Source organism: Myotis nattereri, assembly GCF_964212035.1.
Source record: "Myotis nattereri genome assembly, chromosome: 2".
In the NCBI taxonomy this organism is placed as follows: Eukaryota; Metazoa; Chordata; class Mammalia; order Chiroptera; family Vespertilionidae; genus Myotis; species Myotis nattereri.
This window is the reverse complement of record NC_138076.1, coordinates 140,885,894-140,910,933: the sequence shown is the minus strand read 5'-3', so window position 1 is coordinate 140,910,933 and position 25,040 is coordinate 140,885,894. Positions and strand designations below refer to the sequence as shown.

General features: G+C 36.4%; 1 protein-coding gene across 2 annotated transcripts in view; it reads left to right on the top strand.

Moving 5' to 3' along the window:
- Nucleotides 1-25,040, top strand: part of SYT1 (synaptotagmin 1) — a 551,768-nt gene that overhangs the window by 108,685 nt on the left and 418,043 nt on the right. For both annotated transcript variants that reach the window (XM_081083378.1, XM_081083379.1), the window contains one exon: nt 4,992-5,113. The gene's annotated coding sequence lies outside the window, so the exon portion shown is untranslated. The remainder of the gene's footprint in view (nt 1-4,991; nt 5,114-25,040) is intronic.

The following is a 25,040-nucleotide window of genomic DNA, read 5'->3' as shown; positions in this document are numbered from 1 at the left end:
TTGCTTTTATAGATCATGTGAATAACAATGGTCAATAGATTAAGTGCATGATGCTAGTTTTTGCAAATTTCTAGTCTAGATTTATTTACTAACTAATTCATCTCATAAAGAAGTCTAAACCTCTTTTGAATAATTTAAAATCAAACTTGAAAATAAATTTATAAAAGAAATATATTCATCCTAACAAAGGAATAAAGACACTGAAGACAATCAATTGAACAAAAACAGGCTGACAAAATCCACAGTGTATTCTATGCTAAGATTTTAGAGAGGAAAAAAAAAAGATGAAAGTAGTTGCATTGTTATATGGATTAAATTAGACAAGAGAGCCAAGATTTTCAAATTTGTTTTTTTTTCTGATCAATTCACAAAGAAAATTAATATAAAGTTTCTGTGGCTTTCATCTCACATTGACTAATTATGGTGAAGGATTTTTCCCTAACAATTTTGCTTTTAAAAAAATCCAAACAAACCTTATTCTAATAATAAAGCAAAAACTTGATTTTCTGAGTATTTTAAGATATTTTAATATTGTGTTCTTAGAATTAAAGGGCCATGTTGGTTTGACTGGGACTGCATTGTAGCAAGGAACTAGAAAGTCTATGATGAAAATGGCACTTTTCAGTCATTGGGTTGAGAATAAAAAGGTATGAATGTAAGAACTTGGGCAAGTGAATTTTTATTTTGAATATTTTACCAATGAGGGGAATTATTGACTCCTTTTGAGAATCTGGTGAAGATGCACAAATATATAAATGCATACAATTCTACGTAATATCTCAGGAGGTATACAGACATCTTGGAGCTACGGTCTCAATCAATAGGTAATGAAACCAAGAGCTAGGTCATTCCTAAAGGACTTTTGCAGTCTATTCTTCTAATACAGTTTGCAAACATTTTCCCCTAATTTATTTTTTTAACTGGGAAAAATTTTTTTGAATGCTGTAAGTAAGAGCCTATTTCTACTAGTTTCTCCCCCACTTTTTGCCTTTGCCCACTGCAAACAAGATTCTTCTTATGCAAATATCATTTAGAGCTTCTTGGCCCAAAGAATATTTAATGTAATTATTCTTTAAATATTCATGTCTTGGATAATTTGCTGTTATATCAGCTGATTTGCTTATACATAAGGTCAAAAACTTGAGGTAATTCATCATAAACTAGTCATTTATCAAGGTTCACTGAATCTTTTAACCTACATTGATTACTATAAAGTTAATTGTCCATATTTGAACATTACTCAAATTAGCCTTTTAAAAATTACACAATAAAAAAGGAAGATACACATAAGTCAAAATACATAAAACATCATAAGCAAATAACCTTTGGCAGTTTTTATTAGAAAACTGTATCTTAAGCATATCCCTCTAGATTATTTAAGCTATTTGTTATATTAAAACTATTTATAGATAACCTAATAAAATTTATAGTACATATGTTCAATTGAAGAAAACAATTAATATATTAGAAACATTTCACTCTGACAGCACAGTATTATAAAATTTCTGACTTAGATGTTATTTTTGTCTATAAGCTTTCATGAATTTATATATTTATGTATATATATATATATATATATATATATGCCATACAATATCATCTTTTAATATTATAAAATTTGAAATGCAAAGTCTAAGAGAAGTATCTTAGTTAGGACAAAATGTATTTTGCTTTCATGTTTTATTTTTTATACATTTGCTTAACCCAAATTGGTTTATGTATGCTTTTCCCATAAGCTGTAACTCTAAATACTGTTTTTCATGACAAATCAGCAGGAGCACATTTTATTAGTCAAATGTGCTATAGTTTACCATGCAAAGTTGACCTATCATGAAAGTAACTTAGGGGAACAGTAACATTAAATGATTGTTAGCATCTCGGAGACCATTTTCTAAATTGCCCATGCATTTATACATTCAAGAAGTATTTGTGGAACTACTACTGTTCTGTGCCAAATGTTCTAGGCCCCAGTTATGCATTAATAAACCAAAATGAAAAGAAATTTAGCTCTTAGAAGTTTTTAAAGAGGTGATGGAGGAGAGAAGAGGAAACACGCATACATGCAAAACAATGATAAGCACTACAAAGAACAGTACGAAGAGCAGCACAGCGTTACTTATCAGTTAAACAAGTCAACCGACTGAACATCAGGGAGCCTGAAAACTAATTTTTAAATTAATATGATAATTTTTACTCCTGGTAATAGGTAAAATAGTTGGTTTGTTTTTTTGAATCATGGTAAATGTCGCCACCCACCCATAACTCCACACCATTATTCAAAGTGTAACTAGAGGGACTAGATCCTTCAGTGGCCTCCCATGGTTCCCTAAGCTGGAGCCTCAGCAGAGGCTCACCCAGGCCTGCCTCCAGCATTGACATGCTTCGTGTTTCTCCATATTCACTATATCCAACCACAGTCACCATTTTTGTTGTTGCTTTTCAAACCTATAAAGCTCATTTTCTGCCTCAGGACTTCACAAACATATTGTTTCATCTGGAATCCACCCCTTTACCCACCGCCCCTAGCTCCCAATATACCTTCAAACACAGCTAATTCATAAATGTGGTTTCTACATGGAATTCTGGATGAGGGCCCCTGCTCTCACTTTCCTAGTATCTTTATATGTCCTTTTTAGAACCCATCACAACGTAAGGAATTATATAATTGCATATACTCTTTGTGTATTATCTATCTCTGTCTTTCATTAGCCTAAAGGCTCCTTGGGGTGAAGTGAGGGGGCACTGAGGTAGCTGTTGCTTTCCTTTGCCTGACACAAATAAGCATTTAGAAAATTGTTTCTGAGAGAAAGAATGAATTTCTATCAAAAACGTCTTCAGCTTACAGCACATGGTTTTATGCAACTCATGGCAAAGTGGGTTCTGGTGGGAGCTGGTAATAGCCTTTATACCATGTGACTGAGCAAATGGGTCTAGTTGAACCTTGTGTTTCTCAGGCTGCGTCACGCGTGGGTCCTGCCCCAGGCTCTGCAGGAAGTCTACTGCTTGCTTGTAGGCTCATTGCCCCAATGACAGATGGTTTTTAATCTTCGCTACTTGGCATCCAGAATGGGAATATAGTTCTAACTCGTATTCTTTCCAACATGTAGAAAATGACTCCGATTGGCTGTGCTTTTTGAGTAATCAAATACTTTTTGGGACCTGTGGCCATGGGAAAAGGCTTTAACTGCTCCCTGGCAGGAAAAACCACTTTATGCTTGGAATCATTGTTGAAAAAAGGATCCAATTGTGAAAAGCCACAATGTGTAAACTATGAAAGAATTTCAGGATGTTATTATTTGATCATCTCATGCCCAATACTCTGAAGGACACACACACACACACGCACACACGCACACACGCACACACGCACACACGCACACACATGCACATAAGGACACAGTGTCAGTGATGTTTTGCACATCCTTTGAAATGAGAAATTAGAATTATCCTTGAGGGGAGGAAGAATCCTTCAGTGCCTAGCATATCCTAAATCTCCATGTGGCACTTTTCAATTTGTAGTAATATTCTATTTAATTTCTTTATCTGTCTCCCCAACTCTTTTTTCAGTGGCAAGGAACTATCTTTCCCTTTTTTATCCCCAAGATCTGGCCAAAATAGAAAAAGAAAAAGAGGTCAATATAGGCAGTCAATTAATGTTCAGTGACTGAGTCACAGATAATAAATAACCACTTATAATGGAAACAAGGCAAAATGGAGCTCAGAAGCCACACAGGGAACAAAGTTCTCATAGGAAACACCTATTTCTTTAAACCAACAACTAAGGTTTTCCCAAACCTAGTAAACCCTCAGATTTTCCTACATGGATTTAAGCCATAAGGATTCTGTTCTATCAGTTGGCAAATAGGACTCCTTATAGCTGCAGATAAACTACAAAATTCTATTCAGAATATAATGAAAGCTGCAGGAGATTGCGTGTGTATTTATCTTGTAGGAAAAACTTGAGTCCTACAGGGTGTTGCTATGTTATCTCCCTCCAGAGAATTGAAACTGAAACTGTAAAGAGAGCGGAATGGTCTGATTAGGATAAGAGCTACTGGAATATGCAGTCTCCAGTCTTAATTAGGACTACAAGATTCAGCTGATAACATAAATCTCCCTCTTTGTGTTTCTACATTTGTGAATGAATTATGCCACCGGACTGAGAGTTTGGGGATTTCATATTCTAAAATCATTATTTAAAACCCTAAAATATAAGGAAGTAGGTTTATCTATATAAGAAAGTAGATAAATGCATTAAGGGGTGCATTAAATAAAACAATAAAAGGAAGAAGGAAAGAAAACAATGGAAGAGAAAGTAGAGAGGGAGAGAGGAGAAAAGAACAGAAGAAGCAAGGAAGGAAGGGAACTATTAAAATAGTAAGATAGAACCGCTCTGCAAGTCAGATGCATTTGTATGTGCTGTATTTCAATGTCCTTCCTAGGTAAATAGCAATACCTTTCCATTTTATTAGCACGGTGGCACTGCTGTTGCTTACAAAGAGATTCACAAGTCAAAATAGACTCAGTTAGCTTTTCAATAATTCTAAAAGGTGGGAGAACCCTGCCAGAGATGGATAGCACTTCAGTATCCTAACAAGGAGTCTTGTTAGCAAAATAAAGTGTGAATTGCTTAGAGATAATTCCCCCAGTGGGTAATTCCTCTGGGCACTGCTGTGGCAGTGCATGCTATTTCTGCTCTGCAGACCAATGCCATTGGACAGGATACTAGTATGTCAGAAGAAACGTGAAGAATTCGCTTTTTTGAAACATTCATCCTTCTGGATTTTTCTTTTTGCCAGCATGATTCACATGTATTGATTCTTAGCCCGGAGCACCTAGCACAGCATGGAATTAAGGAGGCTAGAGCAGGATGTGAATAATGAATGGGCTGCATAAATAATCAGAACTCTCTATGCCCAGTTAGTAGTAAAAGCAAGTACAGAATTGCAGGCCAGCGTTGTGATGGATTATTTCTTTTATTCTCTCTCAAGGGAAAACAGGAAAACAAGAACTAGCAAGAACTTGAGTGACAAACACCTGGATTCAGATCAAGAGACTGTCCATTTGCCTATTGCTTCATTCCTGGAAATTGTGCTGCAACTGTCTGATTAAGGTATTTGGATAAAACAGAAACTTTGATAGTTTTTTTGATGATCATCCTCCCCCAGCCCCATCCTTATACATATTTTGTGACATATGGTGGTGGTAGGGCATTTGCACAGATGATCAGAGGTTTGTATCTCTTACTTTTAAGCTGATTTTATGATATTAAAGTAAATATCTTTTGTAATTATTACTAGTATTAATACCTTTGAAGTGCTAATTTAGTTGATGGGGCACTGGTCATTTATATAACATTTTTGCTTTCTCCTACTTTCATTTTATGCTTCATCACATCCCAATATGTCATGGATCATTATCTGTAGAAGATCTTGAGCAGCCTTGCATTCTGCAAGAATATGCCATGACATCTGCCTCTGTGCCTTTGTGCCCTGTTGTACGGATGATATTTGGGTAAGGGGGCGAGAGAGGAGGCAGAATTTGTCTCAGGCTAATGTTTTTGTGTGCCATGCCATGTCTTATTCTCATATATGCTTAATTGAACGATGAAGTACATATATCATATTGTACTGTTACATATGTTAGAGTACATAATTGGGGTTGTAAAGTATCTGCTTGAATGTCTTAACTAATGAATTCCATCAAATTCAATTATCATTCTTAGACTCTTCATTAACCAATCAAATTGCTCCTTTGGTCTGTCATTTCTAACGTATATTCACTAGACATAAATACTATTCTATCAAGTAAATTTGAGGTGATTAAATTAAATTATCTCACAGATCATTATTTGAAGTCAAGTGTTATGGATATTTTAGATTTCCAAAGAATTGTTTTTCACATTATTCTCATTGTATACAGAAGAAATAGTTTTATAGTATGAGACTGTCTTGAAGACTTTATTTCACTATTTGCATCTTAATGTTTTTTTCCACCCTCAGGAAGTTGGATACAATCAGTTTCCAATAATAAAATCATTTAGAAATAAACCAACTATAGACCTATAAATTCACCAACATATTAAATAAATCTGTCCATTAGGTTTTTGTTATATTACAAGCTCATCACCTTTTGGGAATTAACTATTTCAATATTAGGAGTTTCTCCAATTTCTCATTCAATATGATACTACAGAATAGAATCACATTTGTTATTGTATAAAACTGTTTTATATTAATTTTCATAAATTTTACATATATTATTATTACAATAAACAAAGTGGTCTGAAAATGCATATAACCAGAATCAAAAGCATTTTAGTTTCCTAGGAAATAATCATCACAGTGATAATGATTTTTTCAATAATTTTATAATGAAAAGCATGTGCTGATGCTCTGGCAGTGTGGTCCTTACTATACAGCTTTTAAAACATTTCTACTTTATTCTCATCTATTTTGATGGCTCCTAGGAACAATTTCTTCTTCTATTCTGCAAATATTTTAAGGAACATCTCAATGTAGCCTGAAGTGAACCTACACAAATATCTATTCCTGGGCACTATGCCAGGTTTGCTTAATCAGAATCTTTGGGAATGGGTTCCAGAACCAGCATTTTGAATATGTATGTCAGATGATTCCTATATATTTAAAAGTTTAAGAACCACTACGCTATAATATGAGAGGAAGTACACATCTGAGAGGGAAACATTGTAAAATTATCCTATTTAATAAAAGGGTAATATGCAAATTGACCCTAATGGCAGAACAACTAGGAACGACCAGTCGCTATGACATATGCTGATCACCAGGGGAAGATGCTCAATGCAGGAGTCCCCCCTGGTGATCAGTACACTTCCACAGGGGGAGCTCCACTCAGCCACAAGCCGGGCTGACAGCTGCGAGCACAGCGGCAGTGGTAGGAACCTCTCCTGACTCTGGGGCAGTGCTAAGATGTCCGATTGATGGACATCCCCCAGGCTGCCAGAGGGATGTCTGACTCCCAGCTTAGGACTGATCCCCTGGGGAGTGGGCCTAAGCCGGTAGGTGGACATTCCCTGAGGGGTCCCAGACTGCAAGAGTGTCAAGGCCAGGCTGAGGGACCCCCTTGAGTGCACAAATTTTCATGCACCAGGCCTCTAGTAAACATATAATTGATATCAAACATAAAATATTGAAATTAAATTACATTTATATTTTGCCCAATTGGTATGACTCAGTGGTTGAGCGTTGACCTATGAATTCGGATGTCACAATTTGATTCCTGGTCAGGGCACATGCCAGGGTTTTGGGCTGGATCCCCAGTAGGGGGCATGCAAAAAGCAATCAATGATTCTCTCTCATCATTGATCTTTCTATTTCTCTCCCTCTCCCTTTCTCTCTAAAATCAATAAAAAAAATTTAAATAATTTTTAAAATTTTTAAATTTAGATTTTTTTCTTATATATTTTTATTTCTCAGGAATAATTTTAGACTATATTATTTCTGCTTTCATGCTAAATATTTTAAAATTAAAGTTCAGTATATGAATGTCAACAATAATAATATCTATTAATTTAAAAGTTTTCCAAGGTTGTCAAGTAATATAAATTACCTCTACCATATTAATGGCATTAATTTATAATTTGTACAATTAATTATTATTTTCTCATTTGAATCTTTAGTTTTACAAAGCTTTCTATATAACATCATTTTTTGCACATTAAATATATCTAAGAAGCACCACTTCTTTTAAAAATATATATGTATTTTTATTTATTTCAGTGGAAAAGGGAGAAGGAGAGATAGAAACATCAATGATAAGAGATAATCACTGATCAGCTGCCTACTGCATTCCCCCTACTGGGGATTGAGCCAGAAACCCAGGCGTGTGCCCTGACTGGGAATCATACCATGACCTCCTTGTTCATGGGTTGATGCTCAACCACTGAGACACAATTGGTTGGAAAGCACCACTTGTTTAAGAACTAGAGCATGAGGGACAAAATAGTCTCAAATAGGGGACATACAGTATTAAACTAGCTGTTAAATAGAGTGGATGCTCATTAATGGTTATATTCATAATTCAGGGCAATAAATATATTCAATTATTATAAAATAAATGGATACATATAATAGTTACACATCCATTGAGAAAGCATATGAATGGAGGAAATGTTTAAACAGAGAAAATGAGCTACTCTGAGTTATTTAACCCACCACTTAAGTCTTTATCCAACTTTATTTTCTAAAGAATTCTACCCTCTCTATATTTGTTTAAAGTTTAGCATAGAGTGTTTTAATATACCAAATTTACCAAATTGCTGCATTTACCTATACAATTGTTCCTTTAATTTATTATATATTTATTGAATACCTATTGTGTATTAAGCACTATGCTAAATTTGTTACCTTTACTGCAGAAATTAGACTACAAAGAACAGTTTGTTCTATTTGAAATTTAGTATTTTACATTTTACCATTTCTCTTTATTTTTTTGTTCTTTAAATTTGGGTGGTTTGAGAGAACAGGCAGCATCTGCGCCTGGGGATGGATGAACAGGAGTGTGAATAACTCAGGGAGTCTGCCCAAATAAGGACACTCTGTCTTATTTCTCCTCTAGCCTTTGGATTTCAAGATGGTCTAGTGGCCTTAAGTAGAGACCCCCATAGTCCCATTTAATCTAAAGAACAAGAGTTACATGTGGAAATGCAAGCAGAACTATTTCCTCAATCAAAAATCCTCTATTCAGAGAAAAATTAATAATTTCAAAATAAAGGCCAATAGTATACAGCATCTCCTGATTTGATATAAGACACACAAGTAAGCTAATCTGCAATGTAAAAAGCAAGCATTAGAAAGCCATTCTGGGAAAAGAGCCCAAAATTCTTTATCAAATCTAATTTTCAGTAAAATAGATTATCTAAAAGAAAAGTTTCCAAAATCTCTATTGCTTAGGTTGAGGCACAAAAGTCATCTTGTAATTTCTTAAAATCCCTCTTTACCCTGGAAAATGCACTGAGGGGGAAAATGTGTTTTACTTTATATTGAAGAAAGTGTCAAAAGGGATTTTTAAATGTATAGCATCCCTCTTTTCCATCCCATTCTCAAGAAACAAGAGCAAAGGATAAGATGGATATTGACAGCATTCAAATGAGAGTCTTAGGACAGGAATGAGTATGTTGAGTTATCTCAAAATATATATTTTCAGCTTTTAAAAGCTACTATGAAAATCTGGGCTTAGTAAGACTACAATGATATCACCACCCAACTTTGTATGAATTTCCCAAATACTTTTGTTTCCACATCCATTTGAAATGATACTTCAAAATTTCTGACCAAATCTATATTACCAGTTATCTTCCCCTATAAACTTTGTTTGACATTCCATACATTTAGGTTTTCAGTCAATGTCTTTATTTCCGACTCTCCCTTGGCCTTACAGATCTTGTTCATTGGGGAGCCTGATTTTAGACATTTATGTTATTCAACAGTGATTTTGTTAAGCATCTTCTATGGCAGTCACTCTCCCAAGGCCTCTGTGCAGGCCCCGTTCTCACGAAGATTTCATTTTAGTGGAGAGACAAACTATTATCAAAGGTCAAATACATAAATACTTAGGCCCACTAAAATATTGGCCATCCAATAACTTTAATCACATTCTTCTCTACCTTTTTTCCTCCCAAGTTTTATGTAGTCAGTGATCCTACTCTTCATTTTAATCTCACTATTACTGTTGTCAACCATGCACTAAAATCAATCTGATCCACTTATTTTAACGTTTTTAAGTCTTTCCATCTTCTTAAATGGAAAGGACAGGGTATGCATACATTTACATATTAGAGAAAGCTGAATTGCCTGAGAAATCTAACCCATATAGCTAGGTCTAAGTAACGGTGTAGGGGCCAGAAGGGAAGGCCATACCCATCGCATTACAGAATCAAAAACTCAGAACTCAGCCCTCATAAGGCATCTTTTTGGATCCTGAGATTTTTCTTAACTACATTTTCCAGTGACTGAATGCCCTATTCTGGGACACATCAGAATACACCTTTTGCTCTGTTGCTCTGCCTGCCCGACAAAGTAATTTTGGTATTGATTAAGTTGGACCAGCCATTTCTAAATTCAATAAGAAAGGTCTATATGTATCTAGTCAAGATAAAAAGAGCAATCATTGTGGTAATAGGAAGGAAATTATTCAATTGAAGATACTTTCTATAAAGCACAAAATAGATGATAAGAAACAATACATAGCAACTAATATTTTATTTAGTGATGATTTACAATTTATTTAATGCTTATTTGTTTTTTATTTGAGTGTATCTTTTACCAATTGTTAGGCCTTTAAAAGATTCTTCATTTGTCATACATTTACCCCTTAAGTTATATGTAGGTAAACATATATTGAACATATACTTACAAAAATAATAAGGTTCATATGAACATGGGAAGAGAACTTGATATAATCCGAGAAACAGAGCCAAAGTAGGAAATGAATAAATAGATGGAAAAAGAAACATTTTCAACAGCCCAGTAATTATGTGAGGTGACAAAGGGATATATTGAAGGACAGAACATTGTGTCTGGTGCTAATGTAATGGACTCTGGAAAGCTATGTTTTCCTAACATAGTAAAATGCACATTGAACTACTTGAAATACAGTCTAAACTCACTGTCTGCATCTAGATGAATCACTTATTACAAAACCTTTTCATATCAACAGTTCTGGTGGACTGAGATGAGGCACTCAACCACCTCCCATTTATAAATATTTCTAAATATATAGATCAACACCAGATAAATCTGAAAATCATCAAGGGTCAGAAAAGAAGAACACAAAGGCAGAGGAGAAAGACTCAGAGCTGATGTCATGACTAAACAGGGAGAGGCCAGTCCCTTAACAAGTCTCTTGTGGCTAAGTCCTTGGGTCCAATGAGGTTAGAGTTCCGGAACTGAAATTCTCACATAAATTCAAGACCCTGGAATAGCCGTTTCTTTCTTGATGAAGCAGCAAGAAAATTACACTCACTGGTCTAGGGAAGTGACTGGAGTATGTCTTCCTAGGAATATAGGTGAAATGAAAAAAAAAAATAGCTCTACTATAACAAATCAAAACACTAGACCTTGGCATGTACCAGTGTGGGGCTCAAATTTATATTGTTCATAGTACATGAATTCCCCCAAATATAATTTATGTAAACTAATGGAAACCTACAGTTCTTATAGAAACATGTCTTAGCTAGAGCACAAAGGACTCTTAAAGGGAAACAAAACACACACACACACACACACACACACACATACATACACACATACACACACACAAAAAAAAAAACACCTGAAAATGAGTTTTCAATTAAATAATGATAAATTACTGTGTGAGAATTATCCAACATAATGAAGAATAAGCAAGCACCAAAAGCAGGAGAACTAAAATCCTAAATATTTGAGATAGCTTAACAATATAGAAAAAGCATAATTAACCACTTTGAATTATTAAGAAAAAAAAGAAGAAATAAAAACCAACATTAGAATACAATGAAAGCAAATTAGCAGATAAAGTATATAAATTTAAAATTTTAATGAAAATTTTTAGGAGGAAAAGAGAATATAGCCTTAGAGAATATTAATGGAATGTGAATTATATCTGTAGACATTTCTAGAATGAGAAGAGTATTAATAGATGGGGGAAAAAATGAGTAATTACACAAATGTCTACTAAAAATTCCAAATGGATGGAATTAAAAGTTTATAACTGAGAATTTCCCATACCTGAAGATGTGGGTACCATAGAGAGAATCATTCCTAGCCACAAACCAGCCAAATAAAACAAACTGAGATACATAAACATTGTAACAAAGCCACAGAACTCCAAAAACAATGCCAAGATCTTCAAATCAGAGAGAACAGACAATATAAAGAAACAAGGAAAGAGGTAATATTTTGCCACCTGAAATAACCAGATGAAAAATGGAAATAAATAATTTCAGGTGTTGAAGTAAAATAACTAGCAAACTCAAGTTCCATACTTATATAAAGTATTCAAATAATTATTCAAGAATAATTCTGGGTATGTTTACTTTATTAGAGACCTGAGTTCAAACTTAGGTTCAAAATAGAAAAAAAATCAAGAATTAAAAGGAAGATAGAGCAACAAAACCAAATTTATTTAAGGTTGCGATGTAAACTTGTAAGACAAGCATAAAGAAATTTTGAGAAGTTAAAATGAGAAAAAAAAGAAGTACAAATGTGCACTTAAAGTAAATATATGCCATTACAAGAAACATTGTAAACTAAAGACCAAAAAGAGAGAAACATTTAAATTATAGAAAAAGGTGATGGGAGTGATGGATGAGATGATATAATGTTTTGAAGAGAAAGTAGAAATCTATTATTGAAAACATTTTAAAAGATAATTATTTTTGTGAAAAAGTTTAAGCAATTCTGCCAGATGATGGAGAAATACATTTTAAAGTATTTCCTAGCTCTCACGTACAGGGTGGGGCAAAAGTAGACATACAGTTGTGAGTACACAAAACACAGTTTATTCTTTGATCACTTTTTATTGCTTATTGTATTATTTTCCATACAAACAACTGTAAACCTACTTTTACCCCATCACCTTGTATTTATAGATAAGTATTGAGACTGTACTTAGGAGGCTTAGAGTAATATATAGGAAGGTTTTCTCAAATATGAGAACAACATCACAATTATCTAGTTCATAAATTTATTTAATATTTTCTTATTATACTTTGAATGAAGAAGAGACAGTCTGGGGCAGGGGGAAAAATCTTTTAGAAAAAATATAATATCTTTCCAAAGTAGTTCCTAGTCAAGATGGCAGCTGAGTATAGAGCATGACCAGATTAATCCTTTGGGATTAGTGGTTGTTTGATGTTATACAGAAAGAGAAATGAACATCTGATGGCACCCAAGAAAGCACTTCTCTAGGGTAGAATAGTCATCCTACTCACCCTATGTTCTTTAGGACTTTTAATTCTAAAAATATTGGAGGTTTTTAGCCATGTTGTTTACTTCTGAGTATAAATGTAAGGAAATTCAGTTTTATAATTTAGAGACGCTTGAATAAGGTTTTTAAAAAATAAGATTTAATAAACTGATTTAAGGTCAGAATGCTTCAAGTTTATTTTGGATGCAAAATGATCTCCTATTGAAATCAACAAAGGAGATCATTTCAAAAAGTATTCATCCAATAAAGATTCTCTATAGTTAGAAAATGTACATTGATCTATTTTTATTTACCAGCAACATTTTCCTTCTCTTTATAAAAACTTTATAGGAGAGAGGAAATTTAAAAATAAAACAAAAGGCAGAAAACATTATCTGTAACTTTAAAAATTGTATTCAACGTTGCCTGCTCTTCACATAGCATGGTATCCAATACTTACTGGTCTTCTCTGATTCCGTTATGTTGTGGGCAGGCTGGATAGTGCTTTACCACCAGTTTCTTGTATCTAGGCAAGAGCATTCAACCCAAAAATCCGAGTTTGTGTTTTTCTACTGAAAGAAATATCTCTGGTAAATAGGAAGGATGACTTATGTGTATATATCTGACCATATATAAAAAATATTATTTGTGTTCATCATTAAGTTGAAACTACATTGCTCTAAATCATTGTTTATAGTTTCTTTCTGTATATCTCCAATATACTACTTAGTTTTAGATCTCTGATACCTTAAGATGTATAACAGTTGAAATAAATCTATTGTTTCCCCACAAAATGTTTTGAATTGATAGTTTTCCTTCTTTATTTAATGAAACAAATAATTTATTTCATAGTCATAGCAATTTTTGCAAAGTTTTAGCTAACCTAATGCAGTGAATGAAAATTGCCTTTGTCTAATATTTATTCAGAAAGTAAAAGATATATTTCAACAATTATAACTATAGAGTAAAAGGTTATTTGGTTTTGTTTACTAGCCATTCCTGTTTATATATAATGAAATATATATTTATTTTAGCAGGAGAAAAATTATTCTTCCATATTTAAAAAGCCTTGTCATTCATACCCTGAAACTATTTTTTTTAGAATATATATTATCCATTTTCCACATACACATTGAAATTTAGTTTGTGAAATGGAATGTATATCTATTTATATGTTTCTCTGTAATAGGGTTTTAGACTGTGATGGGTGGTTTTCCATATACACATGAAGGATTAGATACATATATTTTTTATTTCCAAAAATGCCATCAGTATTGTCAGTCTCTGAATATAAAAACTGCCTCAATGTTTCTGATATTTCTTATTAAAGTATAGTCACAATGCAGAATGGAGAAATACATTTTATGAAGCATGACCATGAAATAATATACACTGAAACTTATGTCCAAATGAGTGTTGCCCTTCACTGTGTTCACCTTGGATTTCAGAAATGCTGCTGTTGTTCAAAATATTTTGTAACACATTTTTGTGAACTGTCTTTAGAGCCAGTTTATACACCAGAAAGCATTTTTCAGCAAACACTGGGAAGACATTGCATTATTATGACTAGTGAAAATATGGAGGTAGCCTCTCTGAGACACTGCTTTTAATGAGTTTATGTTTCAAACAAAATAGGCATCCATTAAGTGTACTTTTATTTTAGCCTAGAGGCCTGGTGCACAAATTCATGCACGGGTGAGGTCCCTAGGCCTGGCTGGCAATCAGAGCCGATCAGAGCCTGGCTGTTCGGGGCCGGCAGGCCGGGGGGAGGGACGGGTTGCGGGAGGTTGGTCGCTGACCCTCAGTCCCTTTGGGAAAGGGGCCATGTCCGCCACCACCCACCCCCGGTTCCCCATCCCATCCAGGGGCCTGAAGGCCCTGGCAGGGTCGGGAGAGAAGGCGACGGTCGCCGGGCTAGGTGTGGAAGGAATGGATGCTGGATGGCTACGGGAGGTTGGCTGTGGGAGCGCACTGACCACCAAGGGGCAGCTCCTGCATTGAGAATCTGTCCCCTGATGGTCAGTGTGTGTCGTAGTGACTGGTCAACCAGTCATTCCAGTCATTCAGTTGTAACGGTCACTTAGGCTTTTATATATATAAATAATACTTTTTTTCCTAAAAAAATATATGTATCACAGAAAAGGAGGGCTTCTAAGCTGATGGGTTCATGAATCACATGTTGAGTAAAGGACCTTATCACAGAATATTACATTAGACTCTTTTAAGATTCTTTAAAAATAAAACAGGAAACAACAACATTTCAGGCTGGATCAATGAGTGTAGACTTACTGTTTTGCTCACCTCTTGTTATATCATTTACTTATGTCCTTATCTCAGACAAGTATATAAGGTCCTTACTAGAACCCATAAAACCATACATGACATGCCCCTGTTATACTTTAAAATCTTTTTCAAAAGATAGAAGAGGAAATACTCTCAAATTGATTTTATGAGACCAGAATTACCCGAATACAAAAACTCGACAGAGACTTTTCAAGTAAACTGAAGATCAGTAGGTCTTAATAACATAGAAGCAAAATATCCTCAACAAGGGGCAGTCCATAAACTAGAAGGATGGTCTGTCTTCTGTCAGCTGTTCATTTTTTAAACCAATATTCACCATTTTGAGCACTATTCTATGTGGTCAGGAAGTCAGACTTGTTATCATCACTCATTTAGTCAGCCACTTATTACTTAAGTCATCCAAGAAATATTTCTTGAACATGTATAATGTGTCAGACATTATACCTGGTACTGGGGAATATAGCAGTGACCAAAGTAGGACAAATTCCTGCACTTCTGGAACTTACCTTTTACTGGAGAGATAGGCAATAAAGAGGCCATACATGTAAAATATATAGCATCTTAGTGATATGCTAAGAAGGAAAGGAGAATTTAATGTGCACATGAAGGTGAAATTTATGTAGGTTGTTCAGAGTTGGCTCCATTGAGAAGGTGACTTTTGTAAAACCCTAAAGGATGTATAGGACAGGCTCTTGACAATGTCTGCTGGAAAAGAGGAGGTAGAAAGAACAAGCAGACACATAACTAGGAGGCCAGTGAAGACTCAGACAAGCGAGTGCTTGGAGGTAAAGTTGAAGTCTTAGGTGGAGAACAAATCATGCAAGGCCTTGAGGAAAATGGTGAGGAGTTTAGACTTTCTACTTACTCTAATGGAAAGCCACTGGAGGATTTTTAATAGAGAAAATGCCATAAAATGATTGACTGTTATAAAAATTCATTCTAGTTTCTCTGGAGAAGATATATTTAGGTGTCAAAAGTACAGTCCTGGCTTGTGTGGCTCAATTTGTTGGAGCATTGTCCTGTACACTAGAAGGTCATGGGTTCAATTTTTGGTCAGGGCACATACCCAGGTTGTGTGTTTGATCCCACATTGGGGTGCATCCAGGAGGCAACTGAACAATATGTTTCTTTCACATCAATGATTCTCTCTCTCTTTCTCCCTTCCTCTCGCTCCAAAATCAATTTTTTTTAAAGTACTGGCTGAGAGACAATAGGAAGTTATTGCAGCAATGAGGGGAGGAAGCTGTTAGAGGTTAGTAGCTTTGATTGGACTCAGGGCAGTATAATGGTGAAAAGTAGAGAAACTTGAGACATATTCTGAAAGTAGAACCTATATGACCTGTAGATGGATTAGTCATGGGGAATAAGTGAGAAAAATTAATCAAGAATTATCCTAATTTTTGCCTGAAACAACTTGGTGAAGCCATTTACTGTGATGGGAAGATTCAAACAGGAATAAGTAAAGGAGGAGAAACCAAGTTTTGTTTTCTCCATAGTAAGTTTTAGATTCTCATTGGATTTCCAAGAGATGACAAATAGGCAGTTAGATAGAGGAGGCTGGACCCCACCTTACTAAAAGTTGCTTAAATATTAGTGACCTTTGTCATGTCACTTTATTATGTCTATATTTAATAAGTGTAACTTTACAGAGTACTAGGGTTAATTTGACAGATAATTGATGTAGAAAGCCTGAGCCAGCCTCTGCAAGTCTCTTGGCCTATCCCCCAGGTTGGCAGTATTGGCGCAGTAGTGCAAGCACCATGTCCTCACATGGCCACAGAGAAAGCAAGGTAGCTGAGAGAGTGTGTGTAGCAGAAAAGGACCTTTCTTTCTTTTCTTTTCTTTTTTCTTCCTTTCTTTCTTTCTTTCTTTCTTTCTTCCTTCCTTCCTTCCTTCCTTCCTTCCTTCCTTCCTTCCTTCCTTTCTTTCTTTCTTTCTTTCTTTCTTTCTTTCTTTCTTTCTTTCTTCCTTTCTCCCTTTCTTTCTTTCTTTAAGTTAGCGCTCTCTTCTGAGCAGGAGCAAAATACTTTCCAGAAAATTACTAACAAACTTCTCCAATGTGTTCTTGTCCAAAGCAGCATTAAATGCTTATCCCTATGCTATCACTTGCAAAAGGAAAGGGTATCATCTAAATTTAATAACTATGACTCATTTCTTATGGCTGAGATTCCATCATTAATGAAGAAGCTAGGGTATATTGGGAAGGTGACCGTCCATGTATGCTACAGGAAGCATTGGATTACAGATGGATTTAAAATCAGGACAGGAGGATGCCCAAAAATTTGTCCACTCTACACTCAAAATATCTTCACTGTTCCTCTATAATACCCATTGGATATGACCACTGGAAGAATGAAAATGTATATTCACTAGTCTAGGGTATCACCTACAAATTACTTGCTTCTAGGAGTGAAAGAAAACCATAACCAAATATAGTCTTAGGTTGCCAATAAAAAGGGTTCTCTCTCTCTCTCTCTCTCTCTCTCTCTCTCTCTCTCTCTTGATTTCTAGTAACTTCATGTTTTCCCAGCTGCTGAGGAAAAACACAGCCTAGAATATCATAATCTAATCTAATAAAAGACAAATATGCAAATTGACCGTACCTTCACTATGCCTTAAGCCACGCCCACCAGCCAATCAGAGCAACTGTATGCAAATTAACCCAACCAAGATGGCGGCCAGCAGCCATGGAGATGAAATGAGCAGGAGGCTTACTTGCTCCAGTGATGGAGGAAGCCAGCCTGCCGCCGGCTCTTAGCTCCACTCAAAAGCAACAAAGTTTCAATTATAGAAGGTAAATAAACCCAATACCTGCTTTCAGCCGGCCGTGGCCACGGAGCTGGAGCTCGGCTCTCAGGTCCACTGAAGGCAACAAAGTTTCAATTATAGAAGGTAAATAAATCCCAGAATAAGAAAAAAGAAAAAAAGCAGAGGCTGGGAGCTTCCATTGCCAACAGGCTTGGCCAGCCTGAAAACGTCCCTCAGCCCCTCACCCAGACTGGCCAGGCACCCCAGTGGGGACCCCCACCCTGAAGGGGGTGTGACAACCCTGCAAACAGCCATCAGCCCCTCACCCAGGCTGGCCAGGCACCCCAGTGGGGACCCCCACCCTCAAGGGGGTGTGACCAGCTGCAAACAGCCATCAGCCCGTCATCCAGGCTGGCCAGGCACCCCAGTGGGGACCCCCACCCTGATCCAGGACACCCTTCAGGGCAAACCAGCCGGCCCCCACCCGTGCACCAGGCCTCTATCCTATATAATAATAGGGTAATATGCAAACTGACCCTAACAGCAGAACGACTGGGAATGACTGGTCACTATGACACACACTGACCACCAGGGCGCAGACGCTCAATACAGGTGATGCCCCCTGGTGGTCAGTGCGCTCCCACATGGGAGGAGCTCTGCTCAGCCACATGCCAGGCTGATGGCTGCCAGTACAGCGGTGGTGGTGGGAGCCTCTCCTGCCTCCTCAGCAGCACTAGGGATGTCTGACTGCACCTTAGGCCTGCTCCCCCTGGCAATTGGACATCCCCCGAGGGTCCCCGGGCTGCCAGAGGTATGTCTGATTGCCAGCTTAGGCCCAACCCCCCAGGGAGTGGGCCTAAGCCAGCAGGTGGTCATCCCCCAAGGGGTCCCAGACTGTGAGAGGGCACAGGTTGGGCTGAGAGACCCGCCCCCTCCCCCCGCAAGTGCACAAATGTTTGTGCACCGGGCCTCTAGTCTTAAATAAATTTAATGTGAATTTTAATTTAGCAGGTCTGTATAATTGCCTTTCACCTTTATAAGGGATACTTTTTTTTAAATGTATTTTATTGATTTTTTACAGAGAGGAAGGGAGAGAGATAGAGAGCTAGAAACATCGATGAGAGAGAAGCATCAATCAGCTGCCTCCTGCACACCTCCTACTGAGGATGTGCCCGCAACCAAGGTACATGCCCTTGACCGGAATAGAACCTGGGACCTTTCAGTCTGCAGCCTGACGCTCTATCCAGTGAGCCAAACCGGTTACGGCAACAAGGGATACTTTTATCATCTTCAAAATACCTCAAGGCTTTCATCCTTGCTGTCCCTTCTGCCTGACATTTCCTTCTCTTAGATATTCACAGAGTCAACCAGATCTCTTCATTCACACCTTAAATGTCATTTTCTTATAGCTGCTTACCTTGACTACTTTACTTGGAGCAGCCACACCTGTATTATGTACATATATTAAACACTGCTTTTGATGTAAGAAGTTATTACTAACTAAAAACTGCATGTACTTTTGCTCAGACCTATTTATTAAGTCCTCTCCACTCTCAATTCACTCCTAAACTTCTTTTTTCTTCTCCATGGACTCCCAGCACCTATGACAATATGTGCTATATAGTTGATAGTCAATATTTATATTAAGCATCTTTTTTATGACATTTGTTGGAATTTTTTTGATTGGGAAATTAAATTACATATAGAAATCTTTCCTATATCACTATTTTAGGGAACTTTTTTCTTTTTAATCCACATTTTCTACTTCAAATTATAGAATGAATAAACATAACTATGCTTTTCTGGCCATAGTAGATGTGCTAAGGATAGGCAGTAAATGCAAGCCAACTCATTCATGAAGCTTTTTTATTTGGTTATAATGATTTCATGTGCACATATATTTTTATACTTATAGGCTCTTAACCTATGTCTTCCACTGTCTCTTAATTTAGATATGACAATGGCTTACAGTATGTTTCTATAACTTTAAAATTAATCATTTGCCTATGAACCAAAATACAAATAAAATTTTTCTTGTAAAAATATATTTCTGGGCTTATGGGCCTAAAGGGTATAAGTTGGAATCTGGACAGGAAATGTAGCTAATTTCACAAGGATTGTTTTAATTGGCTCCTCAGTTTGCCTGAGTACAAAAACACCATTTTTGTATTCCAATACCCTTATTCAAAAATAGTTACAATTATACCATATATATACCATTTGCCTATTGGCTCTTTTAAGGAAGGAACAATTAAGTTCTTTGAGATATTAGAGTTTTCATAGGAGTAAAATGTAGTCAAAACATTTGAGTGTTCCAAAGTCTAGCTGAAGACTGTAGGTAGTGAGTGGGATGAAATAAACTGAAAGGGGAACTGGAAGTGCCGAGGAAAAATGACACTGAGAGAGAAAAGAGATTCAGAAGTAGACACATCTGTGCTGGAAACTTAATGAAGTCAGTAAGAAACATCAGCCTGAGTATTTGGGGGAGAGGGAGAGGGCTGGATACACAGACCTGTTAAAGAATCAGAAATGAGACAATCCTATATAATAAGAGATGAATATGCTAATTAGCCATTATGCCCTGAGGCATAACGACCAAGCGCATCACTCATCACGACCAGATCACGGATCAGCAGGAGGGTGGGTCAGTGAGGTACAAGCTGCAGGAGGGGGCAGGGCAGCAAGCTATGAGGGGTGGCGGGGCGAGGGAGCTACAGGAGGGCGGGGCAGCAGGCAGAGAGCACGGGGGGGGGGGGGGGGGGGGGGGCAGCAGCAACTACTGGCGCAAGGATTCCTGCGCAGGGCTACTAGTCAGGAATAATAGAAGGAGGAACTTAGAAAAGTCATACAAGACTGAAAGAAACCAAATTCCAGAAAATAAGTTTCTGCGTGTGTGCACCTTTAGTAGCAGGGTCATAGTGTCTGAACATGAGCTTGTGGATGGGGAATATGTTAGTTGGTCTGTGAATGTGGCCATTCATTGTCCAGCTCTGTGAGGAGGGTTAGTAGGTATTAACTGTTTATTTACTGAGAATCTGCTATATGTCAAGTGCTGCAGCAGAAGCAAATAAAAGACAGAGAGCGGCCTCTGTCCTCAAAAAGGCCTTAATGTCTGGAGGGAAGATAAGTAAAAAAGCAATGGGATAAAATATATCTGCCACAACACTCCCATTATTGGAACGTTTTTCCAATTTTCAAAACGAAGCTAAGCAACCCACTGGCATTGACTTCATGGCTATCTAGTTTACACCGTCCTTCCATTCAGTTACTCTTTTCTCTTTGCCCTATTATAGAGAAAACAATGCGAGTTGATATCTGCATATGTTTTTAAGTACAAATCCTTATCTGTGTCTGCCATATCACACTGTATTGTGAGAAGTCCAAACTTTAGGCTCTTTCTTAAATTTAATTATCTGGTACTTTCCTGCAACAGTCTGCCTCCTATTGACATGGCAGGCTTCATTTTGTTCACGTATCTTTTGTGTGTGTCTCCTTGATATTGATAACAGTGGCTGGTGTAAGAGCTTATCTGCCTTTGATTCTGCAAATGTAATAAAGAAGGAAAATATAAAGTAACAGCCACATGTACTAGTTATTCAAGCATCGATTCAGCGTCTGTATAGATAATGGAGGGATATGGCATGCAAGCTGCAACTCCATCTATCTGGGGCCAAAGAAAAACACCAACGGCAAGAGATAGCACCTCCTTGACAAATATATGAAGAAATAAATTGTTGAAACAAAACAAGCTAAAGTGATCTTATGGGCGGCTTTGTTTTATGTTTTTTTTTTAATATATTTTATTGATTTTTTTACAGAGAGGAAGGGAGAGGGATAGAGAGCTAGAAACATCGATGAGAGAGAAACATCGATCAGCTGCCTCCTGCACATCCCCACTGGGGATGTGCCCGCAACCAAGGTACATGCCCTTGACCGGAATCGAACCCGGACCCTTCAGTCCGCAGGCCGACGCTCTACCCACTGAGCCAAACCAGTTAGGGCTGTTTTATGTTTAAGGTACAATTATTTCTTGCATATGGCCCTTTGTATTTTTTGTCCTTTTTTTTTTTTTTACTTCAGAGTATCACCCGTCTTTTTCTTACCTAACTATTTATAAATAGAAATGATGTGAAAATTAGGAGAGATTTTACTCTTTATTCTGTTTTGGTTTTAACTCCATTTACTCTACTTGAATATGTCTTAAATATTATAAAAATTACAGGACATTTGATAGAAAATATTATATTAAGGGAATTCTATGAAGTTATGTAGTTTTTACCTGACCCTGGCAGATTTTTAATTTGTAAGAGCCTTCTAAGAAGGGAAAGTTACATCTTATAGAAACTTATATATAGCACAAATCGTTCATAATCTATATTCACCTTGTGGAATTTTTTCTTAGAGAATGTGTAATAGAGTATTTGGTTTATAGTCAAAGCCAAAAACAATATAGGTAATTGATACAGACATTTAAAATATCATAGGCCTCAAGATAATTAATTTTGTTTCCTTTGGATTTTATAGATGAACATGAAATTTGATTTGAAATTTAAAGAAGGGAAGAATTAGTCATATGGAACTATTTTATGTAAAAGGAGATTTTTTTCATCATTGATTTAAAACTATAAATCAGACATTTTTTATCCAAAAAAAATCTAGAGAATAATATTGGTTTTCAAATGTGATTAGAAAAATTGAAACATTCAACCCTACCCTTTCTATGAACTCTTTCTTAGATTAGCAAATTTTCTCAATCTCATCATTTGTAATGTTTTTTATAACATTGAGAGTTATATATAAGCACTGACTCTTTTAGAAAATTATGCTGAGTTGTTTTGTGGATAAGTATGTTTGTGCCAAGATATTTGTTTCTATATTTGATTTGTATGGATTGCTATTTGAGGAAAGCTGATAATTTTGCAGTGAGGGGCATTACATGAAAAGCCATTATTCTCTGGAGCCTTTATTTTGGGGCCACAGAATGTAGATGGGAGGCCCTGGGCAAGTTGAGGCTCAGGCTATTTGCCAAGATCATTGTTGGCTCATACCATTGCCCCCTTCCCAACTCAGAGACACCCTGGCAGTCAGGAAGATTCATTTATAGGAGAAAAAAGAGGAATGGCTCCTTCTTTACCTTTGCCCTGAGCCACAAACAACAGAAACCACCTGGAAGTCACCTTGGGAGAACGGAATATTTAAGAGTTGTAGAACTTGTTATGCCAGGACCTAAATCCTATCTCCACCAGCTGCCTGTGTGACTCTGGGCAAGGTGACTGGCCTCTCCAGCAATTTCCACCTATTCCTAATAATTTAAAAGGATCCCCCAACATCATCTCAATGACAAGAAGTGAAGGTAGATATGGTTTCCAAACTATTTTGACTTCTAATTTAGGGGTGGCACGAGGTTCTGTTCAGATATAACTTAAAATAGTGCTCGTTAAATAGTGGGTAGTTACCTATCAGTGGGTCATGTAATCAAACTAGTAGTTTGTGACTAGCATTTTAAAATAAAATAGATTAAAGTGAAAAAAATGATACATTAAATGCATTGAGAATTAGTATTGCTTTGTGAAACATTTTTTAACCAGGCCAGCAGTACATTATTATTATTCATGAATGGCCAAAAGACTTACAAGGCCCAGTATTATTAATATAGCCACACATATGGAATACCACTTAGTGATATAGAGTAAAAAGGGCAGTTTTATATGTATTTTAAAAAGACACATACTCTCCCTCTTAAGTGCTCACCGTGCACGGCTACAAAAGCAGGAGGCACCAAGCTGCAGGAGTTCTTCCAATATACATAACACGTATAACATGTGGAAATATCTCAAGCATAAGAACTGTGCTTAAGTTGCAAAAATAGTTTCTTTCTTCAAACATTTTGATCTGGGCTCAAGCAAAGCAAATAATGAGCACCAATGACTTTCATACTATTTAACACTTTAACACAGAATATAAAACAGTTGCAATAGAGGTTGGTTGTATATTTACACTGTGTGTACTTAGTTGTGCTATAAAGCATATTTCTTACTGATGTGACTAGGTTAAGTAAACTCACTTGCTGAGTTACTTTATGTTCATGCACAAGTGTTATATACAAAATCACAATGTCCATTCCCTTGGATTCGTGTGGGAAGGAAGCATATAGTGCATCCTTGTTTGGTTTTATTTAAGAACTGCTTTTAGGCATCTTTCCTCAAAATTCATATGCTAAGACTACTGCAGAGAGAATTCTCTATTCATTTCCTCTACACACTCTGCCGTTGGTTCTCTGACATTTTTTGTGAGCATCAAGATGGCTACTTTATGCAAATAATCCTTGTGCATCAGGCCACAACTTATCCATTCGGATAGCTCTACAGCTAATGAGTTAATGCCTATATTATAGGTCTCTTTTTTCTACAACAGATTATGAAACTTTCTGGTTTCAATTATCCTGAACCCCAATCTGAGAAAGGACATGTAATCATAAGAAAGACATATTCCTTATCAGAACAAGCAGATGTGCTCAAAATATTGACAGAGTTGCATAATCTTTTGGGCATAGTACTGCAAGGAAGTAATGCTCCAATCCCTGCATTTTTATTTTCTGTGAGTTTGGTATTTTCCCTCAGAATAATCATTTTCCACATTCTTGATGAAATCAGGCTGCTGCATCCAATCAGCCATCCTTGAATAGCTGAAGCCTTTGACATTAGGTCCTATCGCACTGTTTACATATGGCTTCCTGATGTGGATGCCCAGTCAGAAACTCAGGTACTACACTGGGACCCCGTTTTCACTTTCTGAAGAGCAGTTGCATATCCATAACATCCAGCTTCTAAAAAGAGAAGCTTTCAAACTAAACAGAACGTGCTTATTTATGGTAATCCAATTTTTTTAAAAGAAGCAAACAAAATTTTAGAGGCATATACATTGAACCATACAAAATAGCTATTTGATTCCCTTTTACCTATAAAGATGGCAATTACATATAGTTCAATTTATTGTTACTTTTGAAGTAAAACAAAATCTTATATCCAATATACATTTCCTTTTAAATATCCAACTAGGAT